The sequence below is a fragment of the Thermobia domestica genome, chromosome 5 (assembly GCF_964235325.1).
Source record: "Thermobia domestica chromosome 5, izTheDome1.hap1.1, whole genome shotgun sequence".
In the NCBI taxonomy this organism is placed as follows: Eukaryota; Metazoa; Arthropoda; class Insecta; order Zygentoma; family Lepismatidae; genus Thermobia; species Thermobia domestica.
The window spans coordinates 269,618,568-269,632,137 of record NC_137458.1 but is presented as its reverse complement, the minus strand read 5'-3'; positions in this window follow the sequence as shown (position 1 = coordinate 269,632,137).

The following is a 13,570-nucleotide window of genomic DNA, read 5'->3' as shown; positions in this document are numbered from 1 at the left end:
TCTTCTTTCAACATAGTAATATCTTTTCTCACAACTGTATTATCTAACTCTGATGTCATTTTAACATTACCAAAGATATCCATATTTATTATATAGCAAACGTCTTTAGGAAAGCTCTCTTTCTATGTACATTACAACAAACAATAATTGTCCTTCTTCCATAGCAGAATTTTTATTTGGTTTAATCGTAATTATATCGTTCTTCTTAAAGTCAAAAGGTATCTCTTTAATCAAAGTATCACCCAAATATATATCTAGAAAGTATTTATCCAAACTTAAGTCCATGTGCATTATTTTCCCATTATAGAGAAATTTGTAACCATTAGAAAGATTAAATATCCTAAAGATTGGCTCCTTAACGTTTTTAGCTCTTAATCGATATACTAGAGGCATGGTTTCTTTCTGCATAACCAATTTAGTAGTATCCATCCTAATCTTTTGAAAATCTTCTTTCTTTATGTATGTGTCTTGTAACGTTTCTAATGCATCTTCAAATCGTTTTCTATCGTTCTCTAATTGAGCTTCTATTGACCTAAGTTGACTTACGCTAACAACATCATTTAAATTCTCCAACAATTTTAATTTTTCTTCACTAATATCAACATCACCTTTTCTATCTTTAACATTACCAAATATATCCATACTCATTTATTATACAGAAAATGACCATCCTAATTTTTCAAAACATTTCTTTAACATCTCTATTTGTCTAGGCGAGTGTTTAAAATCAATATCAACATGAACATCATGCTTTTTCAACAGATGGTACAATACACATTTCAAGTTAATAAACAATGCTCTTTCCGGATACAGCTCCCTAAAGACCTCGTGTAAGTTTTCGAACTCATTTATAAGTGTTTCCTCCATATGCTGTAATTTTAATGGTTTTTGATCGGTTAGGTTATAGTGTATTAAATAGACATCATCATAATATTTTGTGTATTTGTTTTTCTTTAGTACTTCTAGAACATCTTTTGTTGATATTAAATCTCTTGGCATATCTCCAAATTCATCATTTAACACCTTGAACACCTCTTCGGGAATAATTCTATCCTGTAAAGCTTGCAAACGAGATAACTGTAACTTAAACCTTTTTATAGTATCATACCATGGTTTTCTTACGCAAGCAGCTTTCACTTCTTCACAAGTACTATAAACCCAACCACTCTCTACAGAACAATCGTCACAAATGTATCTACTCATACCTTTTGTTAATGACTTACTACCACAATAACTGCATTGTAATGGTGCGGTGCTATAATTTGACAGAAAGTCCTTTAAGGTAATTATTGGACGTAACTTTTCCAACTCTTCTTCCGTGTACAAAAATTTTGGTATTAGCATTTTCCATAAATCAATACCATTATATACGTTGTTTTTATCTTTTAAGTCTATCTCACTAACTTGTTCAAAATACTGAAAAAAATTATAACTAACTAGTGGATCTAGTTCATCCTCATGCTTCTCAAAATAATCTAAAAATCTATTGTTTATAGCTTCCATATTTATCTTAAACAAAACTTTTATGGATACAAACCATAAAAGCACTTAATCATTTTTAATCATATACATAACATCACTAAAACAATACCCTTGATTTAGAAGATTTAAAACCTTAACACAAAGATGACCACATATAACTGAATTAAAGTCTTGTATTCGTTCGTCATTGTAAAAGAAGTTTTCGGTACCAAGATATTGTACTAGCTGCTTAGGAGGAACACCACCATAAGAATCGAACACGTACTTTATGTTGTTATCTTTCCAATAGCATATCCAATGAGTACCAATGTTTTCTGATTTATCGAGGTTAACTACACCACACTCATTTACATAGGGTTTTTGTGGAAGTTCATCACTCATAAATACACCTCTAAATCGTTTTATCTTTAATTCTTTAGCCAACCTCTCTATATCGAAGTTGGTCAATGGTTTTAGTTTTTTGACTTCTTTGGTTTACCTGCTCCCTGCTTTTCTTCCATAGCCATATTGTGTCTTTTTTGTTCTTCAAGTTCTTGTTTATTCTTCTTAGCATCCAGTACAGTTTTAGTAATCGCTGCTGCACCACCTGCTAATGAGCCAACTGCTCCTAAAGCTGCCAAAATGGCTGGGATTGTAAAAATAAAACCGCCCATATGCTCTTTCTTAATCTTTTTCATTTGTGCAGTAGTTAAAGTTAAATTCATTCCTTTACCTTCTTTAATTTTCTTAGATTTATCACTAAGTTGTTTCTTTGTTAATACATGATCAATATTTAGATCCTTTAGTTCGTTATAAGGAAAACTAAACATACAACCTTTAATAGAACACATCTTCCTATTTATTTAAGAGAAAATCTTAGTTTGTAAAAGTATCGTTGTTGTAGCTCCACCAAAATCGATTAAGGAATCATTCTCATCTGTTATCCTTATCTCAAAATTGTCAACCTTGTCTTTGGATATAGGGAAAAATAATGGATAAGTAGGATCGTAAATAATACTATGTTTGAACTCAGCATCTGTTTTGAATGATGCTATAATTCCTGTTTCTCTATGTGTGTATTCTGTATCTTTAACAAACATACCATCTGCTATATTACAGTGAACATTTATAGTATCAAACGGATGAAACGCTGGCAACGTACTTCCAATATGTGTTTTGTTCTTTTCTAAAACTTCAAAAACATTAAACCCGAGGACAGTGCCTATACTCCCAATTGTAACATCATTACTATCAGTTTCAATTTTAACTCTATTTCTTAAATGATCTTCTGATAATGTTATGTTGATGGATTGAGATTTTAAATATTCATTAAGACTGTTTAAGCTGTATTGCCCTTCTGGTATAAAAACTTGTCTATCACCATATGAGAAACTGTTTTTTTCTGTTGTTATGTTTGGGGTTAGATATGTACTGTAAAACCCAACTAGTCCTATACTTAAATAGTTGCTCCTGTTGTCTAATTCGTAATGGAGTTTCTTCTTTAAAACAGAAGTATCGCTCGTTAGCTTAAATACCTTAGTCATTTATTATATAATAAATGAATGAGTTTGATTTACCTAGAGATATTCCAAGAGAGAAAGTAATCAAGTTAATAGAAGATGTCATTCAAAAGTTAGAATTCAGCTTAAAGAAGAAAAAGAGAAAACTACGAATTGTTAAATATGCATACTACACTTTGATCACGTTATCAGTTATACTTTCTGCAACAACTGGGTTTATTAATATTTTTATACCTGTAACAATTTACTCGATATTAACAACGTCTCTTGCAACTGGAAGTGCTATAATAACAGGTTTGTCTTCTAAGTTAAACATAAGCAAAAGAAAGGATGAATATAAAGCCATTGTCACGTGTATTAACTCATTTAAAGAACAGTTAGAGATGATAATAACACTAAATGGTGAAATGGACAACGAATATATAAAAGATACGTTGCTTGAGATCAGAGAACAACTTAAAGATATAAGATCATGAAGAGTAGATTTGAAAACCTGGAGACTACAAAGGGCGTCCGCATTACGGACACCCTTCCAAATGAACAACCTCACACAACTTTCATCAACGAACCGGGTCTGTACTAGTACTATGAGCAGAAAATTAATCATCGGAATTAAAGGTGAGCAAAACGCTCACCTTACAGTTTGTCCTCAAACTGTTTGAAAGGGGGCCAGTGCTGGTGGCCCCCTGATTTTCTCTATAATAAATGAGTAAGAAAACTATTAATTGGGATGTAAAAGAGATGATAAAAGAAACAACAGCTAAGAAAAGAAATGGAGAACTTATACCTGATGATGTTCGTTGTCTTATCGTGGGTCCGTCGGCGTGTGGTAAAACCTTTTTGTTATTTAACTTCTTATTACAACCAGGTTGGTTAAACAATAATTACTTCTACATATATTCTAAAAGCATGAATCAACCAAAGTATGAGCAGTTAAAAGATCGATTTGAAAGGCAGAACTAAAGTTCAATAAGCATATAGCAACGTTCTTAAGCGGTAATGATTCTATTGTACCTATTGATGAATGTGAAAAATACTCTGTCGTTGTGTTTGATGATTACATTTTAGAGAATCAAGATACTGTTAGAAATTACTTTACAAGAGGTAGGCATAGACATTTAGATTGTTTCTATCTTGCACAAACATATTCGAAAGTACCTAAACAGCTTATAAGAGATAACGTTAACTTCCTATGCATATTCAGACAAGATGACACTAATCTTAAACATGTGTGTAATGAGTTTGTTGGAGGAGATATGTCTTATGATAAATTTAAAGAGATGTGTTCAAAATGTTGGCAAGAAGATTATGGTTTTATAGTAATTGATATGACAAGGAAGGTAAACAATGGTAAGTATAGGAACAAGATAAAACACTTCTTAAACGTTTGATGTTTTTTCACGTTTTACGTTTTAACGTTTGACGTTTTTCACGTTTATTGACCTTCTTTGACGTTTATTGACGTTTGTTCGTTTTCTATACAATAAATGGATGAGAAAGAAATTGATAAGAATATTAAGTTGAAGGAGTTCTTGATAAAGGGCTTCAAATTTTGGAAGAAAGAAAGAGCAGGTATATACGATAAATTTAAAACACAAGAGCAACCTGTAATTGATGCTATTCAAAACTTGGGAAGTGAGATCAAAGAAGTAGCAGAACAAAATAAAAATCTAATAACTGAACTTGTTCCAGTTGCACATAAGTCGGCTTCAATTGATCCTAGTCTACTAGAAACACGTAAAAAGATAACTTATGATAGTTCTCCAAGTAGTAGCGATACGCCTATAACGGGAGAAATAAAACAAATGAGAAAACAGATTAAAGACAAAGTGGAAGGAGTAGAGCCTTTAACAACAGCACAATCATTTGGTAAGATTGCAACGAAATATTATAGTAAAAGAAATGATACTGTGTTTGGAATAAGAACTGTAGAAGAAGATGGAAAAATAATAAATAAGATAGGAAACTCTGAAGTTAAAGTGAGTGGTGATGATTTGATAATTAGTGGTAAAACTTATAAAGGAACAGAAGGTCTATGGGAATCGTTAACGATGAATACTAATAAAACCATTGAAGATTATGACGATGACGATTTTGAACAGTACAAGGAAATAATAATAGAATCAGATGCTGCCTTCCAAAAATATAATCGAGATAAAAAAAAGTAGCATCTAGTAGTATCAAGCCTATTTGGGATAATTATATTAAACCATCTTTACCTCCAACACCACCAAGAAAGAAAACACAAAAGTCTGGGGAAGGAATTAAACAATATACCGAGATGCCTAAAGAATATGTATGGATGGATGATGTGAGAAAGCTTATAGATAGGTTAATAGTTATAGATGGAGAAGAAAAGGCTGGAAATGATAAGTTTTATAATGAGAAAGTAGGTATAGTGAGTATGATTAATAATAAGCTTTCACAATTTATTCCTAATGATCCAAAAGGTATAGGTTATTTGATTAAGATCTTAAATACATTACCACCACGATTCTGGAATGATGAGAAGCTTGGGAAAGGACTAATGAATAAGATTTTAAACATGAAAGGGATACCAGAGTTACATATACCAGGCTTCAGATTTTGCGGGCCTTTTACGAAGCTTCAAGAAAGGTTAGAAAGAGGTGATGAAGGTATTAACCCATTAGATGAGGCTTGTAAAGAACACGGCATATATACTACAGAGACAATAAAGATACAGAGTCAAGACATATTGCAGATAAGGAACTAGAAACTAAAGCATGGAAAAGAGCATTTAGTAGTGATGCGCCAATTGGTGAACGATTAGCTGCTTTTGGGGTTGGTACTGCTATGAATGCTAAGGTTAAGTTGGGATGGGGATTATAAGTTTTTAATTGTTACTAAATTTCACAAAATTTTTAGCCCCTCTGTATTCGGAGGTCCAAAATGTCAAGTATTTTCTCGCTATTATGATTATTTTATGGGTATATCCCATCAAAGCGTTGTTTCAAGATTTTCTTTATAATAAATGGATAGTGTTGAGAGTTACGAGTTACAGAATTTTAAAGCTAACACAAGAACATTTAATAATTTGAATGAAGCTAACAAAGATATTGAGTTCGATTTCAATGTGGGCGATGGCTTCATACATCCACACAAAGCGGATTGTCATATGACTTTTGAAGTTATTGGTGCATCAGTTGGAGGAACATTTGGTGCAAATGATACTATAAAACTTGTAGATAACTTCTTCCCATTCTTCTTTTCTCAAATTGAGGTTAGAATGCATGGTGTTGTTATAGATAAGATTGAACTACCAGGAATAAAATAAACAGCTGTCGGAACATTAAGGATTTCCAAACCAGAAGTTGAATATTTAAAACAAGCAGGATTTGAAACAGATGATAAACTTGGTCTGAGAAAGGACTTTAGTGTTTTGTACCCATTAAGATTAATTCCAGGCTTTTTAAGTGATTATAAAGAGGTTATGTGGAAAGGTGGATTGAGAATAACATTTACAAAAGCTAACAACAATAACGATGTCTTGTACAAATGGACTGGATCAGGAGCAGGTGCAGCAGCTCCTCATGACGGAAAAATAACAATAAAAAGTATGGAGATAAGAATGCCTATTGTTGAATACGAATCTAATTATGAAAACAAGTTAAAGTTGAATATTCTTAAAGAACCTAAAACCATGTTTTCATTCCATACTTATCAATGTGTTCAGAAGACTGTTGCAGGTTCTTTCTTGGAATTTGATGTTACTACTCAATTTAATTCTAGACAATTTGATATGCCTGATTTCGTAGTTGTAATGTTCCAAACTGATAGAAGTGGTAAACAAACAGCAGATGCAAGTAAGTTTGATCATTGTAAGGTAAAGAATATCTATCTTAAGAATGGGAGGAATGAGGTATTTCCAAAAGAATCAAGAAACTTAGATATCGCTAACAAGGATTATTTTAAGATGTACGAAGACTATACTGCATTTAAGAGAATAACATGTGGCAACACTGTAATGTACTATGACCCTAAAGAGTTTATAGATAACAGACCAATGTATGTGATTAATTGTAGTAAGAGGAAGAATGTATCGGTAAATGAGAAGACAAACATAAAGATTGTGGTAGACTTTGCAGAAGCTGTGGCTGCCAATACTATATGTTATGCGATTTTAATTGGACAAAGAACTTTACATATGATCCTAAGAATGAGAAAGTAGTAGAAGAGTTTTAGATAGTTAACAAAATATCAACGGACATATAGAGATTTTAAAGGTGAGCGTTTTGCTCACCTTTCGGTTCAAGAATCTAAGGACCACCAGCGCTAGCCCTTTATCAGTTAGCCATAGGCGACTTTAAAGGGTATCGAAAGGATACCCTTACATCCTCAAACTGTTTTCATTAACGATTGTTTTATGGAAGTTTTTCCATAAAACGAAATTGATAAAAATGATTAAATGTTTTTTGGTGAAAATAAAAATTGAAAAGTGTTCATTGATTTTCTATATAATAAATACGATGGCAAAACACGTTGATTTTTTAAACAAGCTTGGAATTCTTGAACAGAAACACGTTATTGGATTAAGAGAATTAGAATTAAATACGGAATATAAAATTGTAAAAATGGAAAAGATTAAAACTAAGTTTGGAAAGAGCATTTTGGTCGAGTGTGAGAAGTTCAAGGTTTTTCTTCCACCTAGATTTACAAAACACTTAACAGATAAAATGATTGATGAGATCGTTAAAGATGGAATAAAAATCAAATACACTGGTCTAAAAGGTAACTATCCAACTGTTGAGTTCTGTATGTAAATCCAAAAAAATGAACAAAAATGAACAAAAATATGCCGTTAGAAGTAAGAAATGGAGTGGTTAGAAATGGATCCCCAAAAGAAGTTTATACTTACTAACAATTTCAATGTAATTGTGAAAAATGTGCAAACCGAAGTTCAAGTAGTTTTTGATATTAACGGTTGTCTATTCAGCTTGAATTACGATCAGTGGACAGAGTTTAAGAAGTCATTGTTTCCTATTGAGAACGATGTTAGCAGAAGGTTCCATTATCAGTATCCGAATTTGTAATTTTAAGTATGTTCTAAGTGTTTTATGGTTATAAGCCATAAAACTGAGATCTTTAAACATACACAATGCATAAGGAGAAGCAGTACTTTTGAATGTCATTCGAATTTTAAATATCCATACATAAATAAGAGATTTTTTTTAGTTTTTAAATAATATCCTTAAAGTTATACAACCTACAATACATTCAAGAAAATTTAAATTTATTTCTCTATTGATTGACGTTTGAATTTTGAAAATCGGTTAATATTTGACGATGTTATAGCCAATTCAAAATTTCGGGAATTTTTTACGGGTTTTTTTTGAGTTTTCGGGAAAATGTTATTATTTAAAAAAGACTTATAATTTTATTGTGATTATGGCAGTATTTTTTATTTTTCGATTTGATGAAAATTAGTAGAGATATTGAAAAAGGGAAACATATCCTGATCGTTATGCAACCATTTATGCATTTTATAAAATTGGATATGTTATTACTATTCATTTACCGTTTGAATTTTTGAAATCGGTTAATTAGGGGCCGATGTATTAAATATTAACGTTATTTGGGGGTGGGACTCCCAGTGTTGCCAACTCATTTTTAACAATTATCATATTTATTAGTAATGGGGTGAATTCAACCCTATATGTTTTAAAGCGATATCTTGAAAAATTAAAATCCTGGAACGTTCCGAAAAAATATATTGAGTTGGAGACACTGATTTTTTTTCTTTTTGAGCATTGATAGTTTAGCTATATTTGCTAGCTAGGTGACCATATTCAAGCAGTTACTCACTTACTCAATAGATGGTGTTGCATATCATTTAGTTTATCACTGAGTGCTCATGGAAAGGAAAGGGAAAAAGAGACTCGAGAGATTTTTTTTGTGGATTCAGTGACGTAGTCTCCCAGCTATTGTACAACGTCATCGGTACAACGCCACCTGCCGAAGTGGAAAAGAGTGCTTGAATATGTATGTATGACGTAGTCTAACAGCTATTATACAACGTCATCGGTATACAGCTCCCATCCCGCGACTGCTAGCTAGAAGTTGCGTTGGCGTGACGAGAAGGAAAGAGAGAGACTATAAATCTCATGTACATATATGCTCATGCTCTCTTCAACTGAATATATGTATATGTGTGTGGTGAAAGTGTATATACATGTAACAACCATATGCGACATACTAAACTTTAAGTTCGTATTACTCAGCTATTAATAAACCGATTTCGATCAAACAAAAACTATTTTTTCAATCAAAGACAGCGCTATCAGTTATAAGTTTTAGATATAAGTTTTTTAGATGTAAGTTTAGTATAAATTTCTTTTATGGTTATATATCATTAAAGTAGATTGAAGATGTATCCTGTATGGGGTCAATGTGGGGAAGATGTAATTATCGATGTGTATAATTAGATTCTATGCTGGAGGATTTCAATATAAAAAAGCCTGGTTTGAGGAAGTGGCCCCAGACTGGTTTTATGAATACTACTATCAAACTTTCTCATCCATCTCAGATCTAGATTGGGATAATTCGGTAGTTGGGGTTACATGGATCTAGGTCTGGGAAGTATGGTTTGACATGTGTCTACCTTTGATCACGTTAATACCAAATATTCACCCAATAGTTATTGGAAATGATCCCAATTCGATAATTGTTCACTTTCCTTTACCATATTTCTCAAAAATATCCAGTAACAGTTTCCCTCTTTCTCACCTTCTTACTTTCCCTCTTTTCTCTTCTATCATATCTTCCTTTTCCTTTCTTCATCTTCTTCTTCTCTTATTGTGAATAAAACTGAAAAGGGGTCATGACTGGGAGTTCCATATATAATAAACACGGTCATGTATGTATTTATTTTATTTTATTTTCTTCAGAAGTCCGAAAAGAAGTTTTCTCATTTCGATCGAACCTAGTATGTTCGAAATTAAGAAATGAAATATATATATATAATTAGACATAAGCTGATAGCTTCATGAATATTCCCCCACCAGGGGTGAAGGGTTCCCACTCACGACTTATCCCATGCATCTCATTTGTTAAAGAGCGAGCTTAGGATTTTTTTCTTCTTTTTTTCTTTCTTTCCCTCTCCAGTTTTATCTTACTTAAAGAAAGGGAATGTGTGTTTTTTAGTTTTAAAGAAAATCTGTTTTAAAGATGATGTGGGGAAAGTTTTATAATATCCGTGTTTCTTTATATATATATATATATATATATATATATATATATATATATATATATATATATATATATATATATAAAATTTAGTAAACAACAAATGTGAATATTGCTTAAGTTGCATATTTCTTTTCCTTATTCAATAAGCGCCAGGTGTGGAAATTCACTTGTATTCGAGATGTAAAATTCGCTATATGTATCCTTACTTCAAATATTGTGTTTCTAAAGGGGAAAATGGGGAATCTGCTATAATATTGAAGTTACCTTTTTCTTATTCAGCAAATTGCCATTGTTAGGATTCATATAAGTTAAAAGTGCGAAATACCCTGCAATACTAAGGCTTCGTAATTTTTACGAATGGAGTTGGCAAAACTGGCATAGAAAGAAAACCCTACCCCATACCCCTTCCCCTCCCATGACAGGTTCTCTCGCCGCACCAGCACCAGTAAGCCAATCGCTGGCGAGCAGTCCTGTAATTCATTTCGTTCTGGGTGTAGTGGATGACATTTCGTAATTTTTACGAAAGCTTATTACTCATAGTAAATTCTTAGTCGTAAAAAATACGAATTCTTAGTACTAACGTTTGTATTTTTCTAATGTATCGTACATTTTTCAAACTACATTCGGCACAGTATTTTATCAGATTTCCATGACTTTACTGTGTCATTTTCTCAAAAATGGCAAATAATAGACTACTAGACCCGGATGCTATCAGGAAGTTGTTGCTTGAAGACGAGAGTGAAGAAGAATAGGAGAAAATTTAATGTCGAGCTTTCCGACCAGCTGGTTTCTCCTGACGTGCATTGTCAAATGAGTAAGCACATTTGCAACGGAATCTTCGGGTGTTAATATCAGATTTCCTGAAAGTTTCTATCAACCCAGGCCAGTAGCCAGCCCAAAAAATGTAGGGGCGGGGGCGGTAGAAGTTAAGGGGGTCCGATCCATCCATATTATAGTTCATCACAATATTATTGTTCATTTGGAAACCTATCGTGAAATTTTTTGTGGAGCCGGACCCCCTAGACTCTCCTGGATACTGTCCTGAATCATCCCTCAAGGACGACAGCAACTTAGAGCCATGAAAACATGCTTTTACTGCCCTACATCTAAAAGGAGGATGTTAACCACTTATTGCAACCACTACCGTCTGCCTATTTGTACGTGGTATAAAGTAACATGTTGTCCAATGTAATAAGGAAAAGTAACAACCTAAAACTTTGGCGTAGTGTATTAAACCGTCAACAACATAAACTAAATCAATTTTCCCTTGTTACGGAAGAATTAATACAGTATGTCTGACGGTTAAGTATCTTTTACAGAAACATTTATATATGTCATTTTTCATTTTGAACATAGTTTACATCTAAAATAGAAAAACATAAAACTTTGCCTTATATCATACAACACGATGTTTTTCAATCCTTTCTGTATAATATAAAGTAATTAATTTCTCAAAATATTTTCTTAAAATGTTTTTTGAAGATTTTTTTTATCCTTTGCAGTTTTAGAATACGTGTGAAAAATGACCGCCACGGTAGAAAAATAGAAAGATTTCCAAAAAAAGAAAAGAAAAGAAAAGAAAAAGAAACATTATTTCACGTAATAATGTATATAGTCATAAACAATAATACTTCTAAACAATTATATCAAATACATATGGCTAAAAAAAAAGAAAAAAGGAAAAACGACAGTCGTAAAAATTACGAATGCTTAGTATCTACGTGGTTCTGAAGAGGCTTAGTAGTCTAGGGTTGATTAAAATAAGAGAATACATGTTTCTGTGTGTTATATAATTCTTTTAAGTTCCCTTTATTTATTCAAATGTAGAATCTTGCTTATGCAGAAGGTGTGAAATTTTGTACACAATCTCTTCATTAAAAGTTTCTTAACATATTGTGTTTCAGTGTTTTCGAAAATTGCTTCTGAATGAGGTGCATGGGGGTCAATTTCTTGAATATGCAAATTAATGATTTTATATGTATTACACCTTATTCTTCTTGTAGGAACAATAGGCACATTTATGCTAATTTCAGCAATAAAAGCTTAGTATTAGCATTGACATCATTAGTACTTTGTATGTGCTCTATCGTAAGGAATATAAGCAGTATAAAGGAACACAATTGAGTGGTAGAGCTCTCAACTCCGGTGGGAGGAGGTCCTGCTTCGACCTGAGTCTATGTAAGTTTGTTGTGGAAAATATCACGTCCATTCACTTCCCCCCACATTGACATTCCGCCAATTATTTTTTAATTGTTGAATATAATCAATTACCGTTTCTTTTGTCCTACAGGGCATATTTATTTGACCGAAGACTACAAACATTTCAACAACATATAATAAGAATAAAGCAGATGGTTACAATCCTGGTAATATTCAACTATCACCATCTCCGTTTCCGAATAGCTCCGTTCCTCAGTGGATACAAAGGAGTACTTATGAAGTTAAATATATTTCGGGTACAAATAAATTCTAAGGTGGCTTTGCCGTTTTTAAGAAAATAAGGGAGCACAATGTGAAAAGATCGTACCACCAGATTAGGGGCTCATTCCATTCACAAATGAACAGATTAAACGAGTCGTTGATTACCATAGTGTATATTCTGCTCTAATCTGAGATGGATAGGGTTGGGATTTTAGCTCTCCGTGGTTTTAAGCGGTTCTGTTCGATTGTAGTCAGATCATACCATTGGATTTGGTATAGTCCGCAGCAAAAAAACCTGCAATATGAGCATTTAAGTTTATTGTGAAACGACGAACTCTTTTGCTCCAAAATAAGTGTGCAGGGAAGTACGCCAACGTTTCTCCTGGAGTGATTCGTGGCACTTAAAAGTTATGTTGATTCCCTGTCCTGTTAGGCGTAGTATTACATAATTTACATGCTCATGTTGCAGGTTTTTGGCTGCGGACTGTACCTTCCAACGTCGGGATGACTCTGGCACCAAAAAGGAGATGTCAACTCGCCTTGAAATGCTAGAGCATTAGTACTGTATATGCTGATAAACTTCCAGTCGCTAGAGAAGTTTCCTCCACCATTAGATAGATGATTAGAAAGGAATATTCCATTGTATATGTGAGGCAAGTACGTTTAACGTCGAAGGTGATGCAAGAAGACTGAATTCGACGAATTTAGACATCAGTTTAGCCATATGACATATGCAGAACATGAAGAAATATGAAGCTTTTTACTAAATATGAACATTTTCGCAAAATATTATGAAATATTAAAATTTAAAACATCCTGTTTCCATTCAACACACAATGAAATATTAAAATCCTTCTTCCTATTGCGCTACGAATCATGGTTTAAGATATGAAATGCCGTATTTTATCTCTCTCTGGCATAATATTATTGCCAATTGATTCTTCTTAGAGGACGTGTTTTTT